The following is an 8,680-nucleotide window of genomic DNA, read 5'->3' on the forward strand; positions in this document are numbered from 1 at the left end:
AATCATAATTTATTTCAGCCATGAATTGGTGAGCAGAGGCTGCTTGGTGAGCAGAGGCTGCTCCTCAATAACTCCTGAAAAAGAAGCTACATTTTTTAAAAATCTACTTTTAAAATTAATTATTTCCTTACTCATAGAAAGAACTCATTTTAACTCGTTGGGCTTTGACCACAAATGGACAAATATGATACTAAAGCTATAACAGACTCTAAGTGGGTAAGTATCTGTGATGCTCAGCCTACATTCTACACTTAAAAACCAGTTCCATTTAAAATAACAGGAGAATACTTTGACTCAATATTAACTTTTCAATATTGATGAGCGGAGTCCAGGAAGTCTGAGAGATACTACACTCAGCACCATGGATACTTTGGTACTATAACTGGGTGAAGCATTTTTTAATGGCATCTAGCTAATAGGATACAGAACAACCCTTTTCTTAGGGTTTTTAGACTACAGAACAGTTTGCACTGGATGTCATGGGTTTCTCCTGACATCACTCAAATCATCAGTGGGTCAAGGGCTTGCGAGAGTCCAGCAAAGACCTCACTGAAGATTTCACAGAAAGGAAAAAATTGTTTCATATATACACCAAGTCAGTTCACTTTTTTTTTTTTTGGACACACTTTCTTGCCTCCTTATGTAATCTCTAAAGCCCCTATCTCCAGTCCTCACTCCTGTTGAGTAGACCTCACTCAGACAAGTAGCATTCGGTGAGATATATAGAACTATCTGTGTGAATGAATGATACTCAGCAAAATGGGTGGTAGATTGTCAATGTTGGATGCTCCTCTGCAGAGGAGGGCCACAGGTGTTACCCTTTTTCCTCCTTTTTGTTTCCAGGACATAGGAAGTTTAGCAGAACCAAGCAGTGGCTTTGGTTCTGCATGCCATTCCCCAGCAATAACTATAAAAATCAAGCATTATCAGTCCTAGAAGCAGACACCTACTGAAAAACATGCTGTTAAATTTCAGCAAGTGAAGGTACTTAGAAGAAACTTACCTGAGAGGTAAAATTACCAAAAAGAAAATTGGTTCACAGATTTAAGCTGTGTGATAACAACTGTGAATCAACATGAACTGGACCAGCAGAATTCATGCTAGGATATGACTGGTGAGGGCCTTACAAAACTCCCATAGCATAATCCAGGGGTGAGACACTGGTCCACAGGCCAAGAAATCTGGCTTAGTTCTGAGTTTTGCAGCCAGCCTAGTGTGGAGCAAGTATATCTTCTTTAAAGCAACTTCTGAGAGACAGTATCTCTTTCAGCATTTCTTTTATGACCTTTCCATTCTGTCACTCACTGGCATGCAACCACCAAGCATGAGAAGCAGTAGATAATTGTTAGTTGTGGGTTTCATACCTACAGACATCTCCATCTTGCTCAGATTCAGCTTTACCTGTGCTACTTTCATGGAGTTTCCCTGTTGCTGTCATTTCCAAGCTTGGCTTGTCTCACCCGTTTATCTGAAAGTTGTATCTAGATGTTTAACCAATGAGAACTATTTTAATGGGTCCTGGATATAAAGAAGATCACAGTTAAAGATGTAGTTGCTGTCACAAGCTGGAATTCATGTATTAATAACAAATCCCTTAGGGATTCAAAGCAAACTTCTGGTGAGGTTGATAAAAAACAGTGCTGTGAACTTCCCCAGGAACCGAGGGTTATTTATACTTCTTGGTACAACTTACACTAACAAATAAATAAAACCAAGTGAACTGGGTTATAATATTTCTCTGTGTGTTTGGAACTCACTGAATTCCAACAGAGATAGGAACCTTTGGACATAAAGCAAATCTTTTTTGTCTGTCACATGGAAACTCATGTCTTACACCAACCTGGAAAATGAAAGACTGTTTCCCAAATGGCTTTAGCACCACAGAAGCAGCTCTCCTGTCTAGAGAATATTAGTATGGACTCATTAAACTGGAATTGCACCTGCCTAAAAAATACATTTTATGATACTTTTATTCCCTGTGAATTTAGGAGACTAAAGGAGAAGACAAACAAACCAAAAAACCTGGATACAGGCTTAATCTCAGCTCCCCACAGTTCGGTTCTCTGACCTTGGGGGTGTTTGTAGTATTGTTTGGTAGCATTTCCTAAAACAAGAGTTCTTTTCTAAAGGTTTTTCTGTCCTGATTTTTTAAAAATACCTTGTATTTGTTTATTTTAAGGGAAAAAAGAAAGAGCTTGGTTTAGTTATAATGAATGATTCATAGATCCTGCAGATCATCCAGGGAGGCCATTCATAGTTAATGATTAAAATACAGCAGGAAAACATGAAATGTTTCAAAGTCAGCAGTGATGCCTCTGAAGGTGGCAGAAATCTCTGACAGAAATCACTGACAGCACCAGAAGCTCTCTGTCTATAAATATTTATTCAAGCATACAAATTTCTCTATTTATTTTTCCCTGTTACCTTCTCTCCATTGCAGGTGTCTTACATATGTGAAGTTTCAGGTCAATATTCAAGAAAAATGACAGTTTGTCTTTAATTTAATTCAACATTTTTCCTTCTGAATTTACATTTTTACTCATCTATAGCCTGCAGTGATTATTTGCATGAAAAGAAATTGTCTTCAGAGGCTATATTTAGCCTGATGTATCGGATTAGAAATGTAAGCCAATCATGCAATGAGGTTAATTTTAAATCCTGTGGAAATTGTACCGCTCTATTCAGTTTTCTCAGCACTGGCACCCAAATTGTTTGAGGTCTGATGACTTTTCAGTCCAGTGTTGAATGTAATTTCCCACCAAAAGTAGTACAAGCAATCCCCTTAAAATGGGCTTTTTGGAATCTATAAGGAGAAGAAACCTGAGGAGATTTTTTTCATAGATAAAGCTAACGATTTGAGAGCTTTGATTGTGTTTTAAAAAATGGACAGAATAAACAGAAATGTCAAGGAAAAAAAATCAGAAACTTGTGCTTTTTCTCCTTTTCCTACCTCAAGCAGTATTCATCAGTTCTTCAGGGCTACCCACCACTATTGGTGACCTGTTTTTTAGCCAGTTGTGTATTTATTATATTTAGTCGATGTTAATATCAATTAATACTATTTTTGAGTTCTACAGTTGCCTTAACTGCTTCCTTCTATTTCAATTTGTCCCCATTTCCCACGCCTCCAAAATACATTCTGGATTTTATTTTTAATTTTTTAAAATAATACTGCTGTTTTCTTGGCAGTGGCTGTTCAGGGTTGAGTATCCCATTCATCATCCCCATCAGATCCACTGGATAAAATTCAGCTTGAGATCACTGTGCTGCAGATGGAACTCTGAACAGCAAAAGGAGTCCATGCATCCGTGCCAGCATAAGTTGGAGCCACAGCAGAGAGGAGCCTGAGAGGATCTGTCATTACAGAATTTTTATCCCTTCTACCTCAGAGAGGTGTCAAAAAGAGGCAAAGACTGCTGCTTCACCTGTGAATTAGTGTCAGGGCTTTCAGCAGACTCAAGAGAATCCTGATCATTTAGGGGGTTTGCAAGGTGACAAAATTTTTACAAGGAATTAAAGATAGATTACAGGGACCAGATGTGATTGTCAGTCTTTCAGGGATTTATTAACAAAATGCTAAAAAGATGTATTTTTAAAATATGGAAAATGCAAGTTAGGGCTTCTTTTTTAAATGTGTTTTTCCAGTAGAGCTCATTAAACAAGAGATGAAGGCAGTTCCATTCTAACCTATAAACTTCTGGATGATCTGCTACAGAGATATTTTTGTTTTCTAGGGCATGGGCTCACTTGAATATTTAATTTCTTAAGTGCCTGAACAGGAGCTGAAGAAAGTGTTTTAGAAAATAGGGAAGGACCAGCAATCAGAAAATATATTCTCTTCCAAGGCCACAATCCATGCAGGAGGGTCCCCATTCCTCTGCAGTGCCACAGTGATTTCAGAGGGGCTCCAGATGGACATCAGGGTGTTTCCTCATGGAGCACTGCAGAATTAGGCTAAACCAAACATATTTAATATGATCTTAGGCAGCTAAGCTGCTTATCACTGTGTGTCAGATAATACATTACACAGCTCAGCTGCTAATAGATTAAACAGAGAAAGGCTGATGGCAGGGCATTTTCAGTTGCTTTGGTTTATACCAACTCCCCCCAGGAATGACACTGAATTTGGAAGGTGCAGGAAGAATTCTCAGCTTCCTTTTCTTCCAGAAAATCTACCTTAAATTATGTATATACTAAATATTATCTTCTGTATGCAAAAAAAAAAAAAAAAAAAAAAAAAAATAGGGCAATCTTAAAAGTCATCATGCTTTATAGATCTTGATATGAACGAATCTTAACAAGGAGTGAGGTATTAACAATTTGATACACATATTAGTGCAGAAAATCAGTCAAACTTTAAGAACTCTGGAGCTTGGTTCTGAAATTTAAGTTTTCAGTTTCAAAAAGATTTTTCAATCTACACAGGTGTAAATGAAATAGCACATAGCTGTACTGGTGTGCACAAGCCTTTGGTGATATCTGTCCAGTGTGCAGGCTGGGAAGGATCAAGATTCCACATTAGTAACTATTGCCATAAATGAAATTAACAGAATGAACAAGTTAAGAGTATCTGCATGAAAAAAAGGAGTGTTTCTATTTTCCAAAATATATATATTTTACATTTCTGTTTTTGGAACCTGTGTTTATTAACTTAAACCATTCTAGACACTGGAATCCAATATGGTTTGCAAGGGACTCATGGAAGCCATCAGTCTGACAGTCTGCTCAAAGCAGATTGCTTGGGCTTTTGTCCAAACAAGTTTTGAGTAAGTCCAAGGGTAGAAATTCCACAACCACTCTGGGAAGCCTGCTCCAGTGTCTGACTGTCCTCATGATGAAAAATTTTCTCGTAACACCTGGTCAGAATTCCCCATGTTGCAATCTGTGTCCAGCTGTCTCTCATCCTTCCACTGAGCATCTTGAGGAAGAGTCTGGATCGGTCTTTTCTGCACGATCTCAGGGTACTCTAAATGGCAGTAAATTCTCCATGAAAAATATTTTCTCCAGGCTGAGCAAGCCTCAGCTTCTCCTCGAACATCCTGTACTCCAGCCCCCCACTTGCTTGGTGCTTTTCTTACGGGACTCACTCCAAGTTTTCAATGTTTTTCTTATACTGGGGATCCTAGGGCTCATCACCAACTCACGTTCAACCTATAATCATAGAATCATAGAACCATAGAATCATAGAATTGGCTGGGTTGGAAGGGACCTCAGAGATCATCAAGTCCAACCCTTGATCCACTACCGCTGCAGTTACCAGACCATGGCACTGAGTGCCACATCCAGTCTCTTTTTAAGTATCTCCAGGGATGGAGAATCCACTAATTCCCTGGGCAGCCCATTCCAATGCCTGATCACCCCCTCAGTAAAGAAATTCTTCCTAATATCCAAGCTAAACCTCCCCTGGCACAACTTGAGACCATGCCCTCTTGTCTTGCTGGATCCCAGGCCTTTTTCTGGAGAGCTGCATCCTGGCCTGTGCTTGCCCAGTGTGCACTGCCACACGGGGTTACTCCATCTCTGAGGGTGATAGTGGGGCTCTCAAGGTCTCACAGGCTGGGGCCAGCCCCACAGCACCCCTGAGGTGTGAGCAGGGTCAGGCTGAGGCAGTGATGGGGTCAACTCAGCTCCTGAAGACACCAGGCTGGTCCACAGCCATGGAGCTGCCTGTGGATGAGCTGAGAGGTCCTGTCCACAGGTCAGTGTCCTCAGCACAAAACACACACAGCTGAAAGCAGCTCCTGATGGCAGGGCCTGGTCCTGGCTGCAGTGTCTCCATTGCACATTTGGGGTCAACTCCACAAGCCCCAGAGGTATGGGGTCACTCTCAGCTGCATGGGCATGGAGCTAGCCCTGAGCTCCCCCAGCAGCTAAACCCCAGGAGTGGGAGCATATACCCAAAGTCCTGACAAGATCCATCCTCTTTTCTAAATGCGTGATAAAGTTATTAAAAAGTACTGGTTCCAGTACCCATCCCTGAGGGATGCTTCTAGTGACCAGCTGCCAGCTGGACCTTTTACTGGTGATCATAATCTTTGGAGTCTGGTGGTTTCCACCCACCTTGTCAAACTCTTCTCTCACCAGAATCTAAGTGGCCCATGGAGACTAAAGGAGTCTGGAGGGATGGAAGTGAGCAGAGTGGCAGCTGTGCCACTGGGAGGCCCCCAGCACAGTGCAGTCCCTGCTGCAGATGCGGAGTCCAAGTCTACAGCACAGACTCCAAATCTCACAGTGGGTCACCTCCTCTCTGCCTGCCTGCAGAGACCTCACTGCAGGACCAAGGAGATACCATTCCCTATCAGTGCAGTGAGGGGGGAGGTTGATATGCCTGAGATAGTTTAGAGGACTTGAGGATTTGCTCCTCACAAGACTACACTGCAAACGTCCATGCATACTGCCTGGTTCAGAATTTTTAGGGAAGGTAAAGATGACAGGTTGAGAAAGTTGGGGTTGTTCAGCCTGGAAAAGAGAAGGCTGTGGGGGTACCTTGCATTATCCTTCCAGTACCTGAAGGGGCCTACAGGGAAGCTGGGGAGGGACTTTTTACAAGGGCATATAGAGACAGGACAAAGGCTAATGGCTTTAAAGTGGAAGAGGGTAGATTTAGGTTGGACATTAGGAAGAAATTCTTCAGTGTGATGGTGGTGAGACACTGGAACAGCAGAACCTCGGGGAAGTTGTGGCTGCCCCCTCCCTGGAGGTGTTGAAGGGCAGGTTGGATGGGGCTTTGAGCAGCCTGGTGTAGTGGGAGGTGTCCCTGCCCACGCAGAGGGGCTGGAACTGGATGATCTTTAAGGTCTCTTCCAACCCAAACCACTCTGTGATTCTATTCTTCTACCATAAAAAAAGAAGTGAATAAAAATATTTCACCCGGTAGCAGCCCAGCGATCAAACCGGCATAAAAAAAAAATTTTTAAAAAAAATTTTAAAAAATAAAGAAATAAATTTAAAAATAGTAAAAAATAATAATAATTAAAAATAATAATAAAAATAATTAAAAAAAAATTAAAGGTAGAAGGACGAGCGTGAAGCCGAACCCAAGGCTACTTCCGAACCCCTCGCTCCCCCCGCGCTTCGGGCCCGGGCACTGCTGCCTGCGCGGTGCTCAAGCCCCACCTAGAGCATGGCCGCGGTACTGCGCCCGTCGTCACGCAGCATTACGTCACTCCACGCCACGCTACGTCACGCTACGTCACGCCGGGACTGCCGCGGAGCCGCGGGGAGTGAGAGGGGAGCGAGCATCGCCCTGCAGGCACCGGGGAAGAGTTGAAGACAACTGCGGTGCCCGCGGCCATCCTGTGCTGCGGCTGTCAGTAGCTGGAATTTCGGGTTTGTGTTGAAAAAAAACAATTATAAGTAAATATAATCGCTTGGGTAACTACAGGCAGCTTTAGCTAGCAAGCGTCATCAAGCAAACTCACAGAAATGCTGATAAGGGATACTAATGAAAGAATTAACGGATTACAGGTTTATTAATGCCAGTCAACACAGTTTCCCAGGAATTCAGGCTGCCAAATTTGATCCCGTTTTAATGAGATTAAGCACTAGAATGATAATGAAGATCGTGGTTGAAACAGTGCCTTTACCAAACATGTGACACAGTCTTGTGTTAAAAAATAACTCTAAATACAATCAATGTAACACATTAAATTGTAATTTTTAAAGCTGGTTACAGCCAGGTCGTAAAAATTGACTATAGCTGATGCGTTTTCATTCTAAGGGATTGCTTATTTTGTGAGCTTACAGAGGGATCTGTTTTGGCATCAATTTTTTCAATACATTTATTAATGCCCTTAATGAAACAACATTGCTGCACATAAAGTATGCAATATGACACAAATTGCTAATGTGAAAAACCACAGAGGCAACAGTTTTATTGTACAGATTGACTGATCATATGTTGAGATTAAAAAAACCAATTTGCAAAATGCAGATGTGAAACCCAAATGCAAGTTCATACACCTCAAAGCAAAACCAAAACAAAGAAAATCCACAGATTTCTAGCTCTAGGGCTGAGTCCTAGAATGCAGTAAGACACAGAGCAAGAATGCCAGCAAAAAAAATCCTGAGGGGTTAATCCACAGTCAGAAGTCCTGACCAAAACATGTATACATGAGAATTCAATTTCTAAAGTCTCTTACTAGGATGAGTAACATCAGCTCCAGCACTCCTTACACATAATATGCATCCTGGTGTCACAGAATGGCTGAGGCTGGAGGGCAACTCTGGAGATGATCTATTCCAGCCTCCTGCTCCTCAAGCAGTTTCAGACAGAGTAAGCAATCCAGGACCATATCCAGTCAGGCTTTGAGTATGTCCAAGGGTGGGAGACTCCACAACCTAATTTGGACAAACTTCTTCAATCACCTGCACAGGAAAAAAGTGCTTTCTTATAATTCCTTGTATTTCAAAGTGTGCACACTGCTTTTTGTCCTGTCTCTGGGCACCACTGAAAAGATCCTGGCTCCTTTTCCTTTGTTCCCCTGCATCAGGTGTTTATAGGCAGTGATGAGACCCCTCTGAACCTTCTCCAGGATGAACAGTCCCAGCTCTCTCAGCCTCTCCTCACACATCAGATGCCCCAACCCCTTCATCACCTTTATGGCCTTTCACTGGACTCTGGCCAGCATGGCCATGCCTCTCTTGTACGGGGGAGCCCAGAACTGCTCCCAGCGTTCCC

This window comes from Heliangelus exortis, chromosome 3, assembly GCF_036169615.1.
Source record: "Heliangelus exortis chromosome 3, bHelExo1.hap1, whole genome shotgun sequence".
Lineage (NCBI taxonomy): Eukaryota > Metazoa > Chordata > Aves > Apodiformes > Trochilidae > Heliangelus > Heliangelus exortis.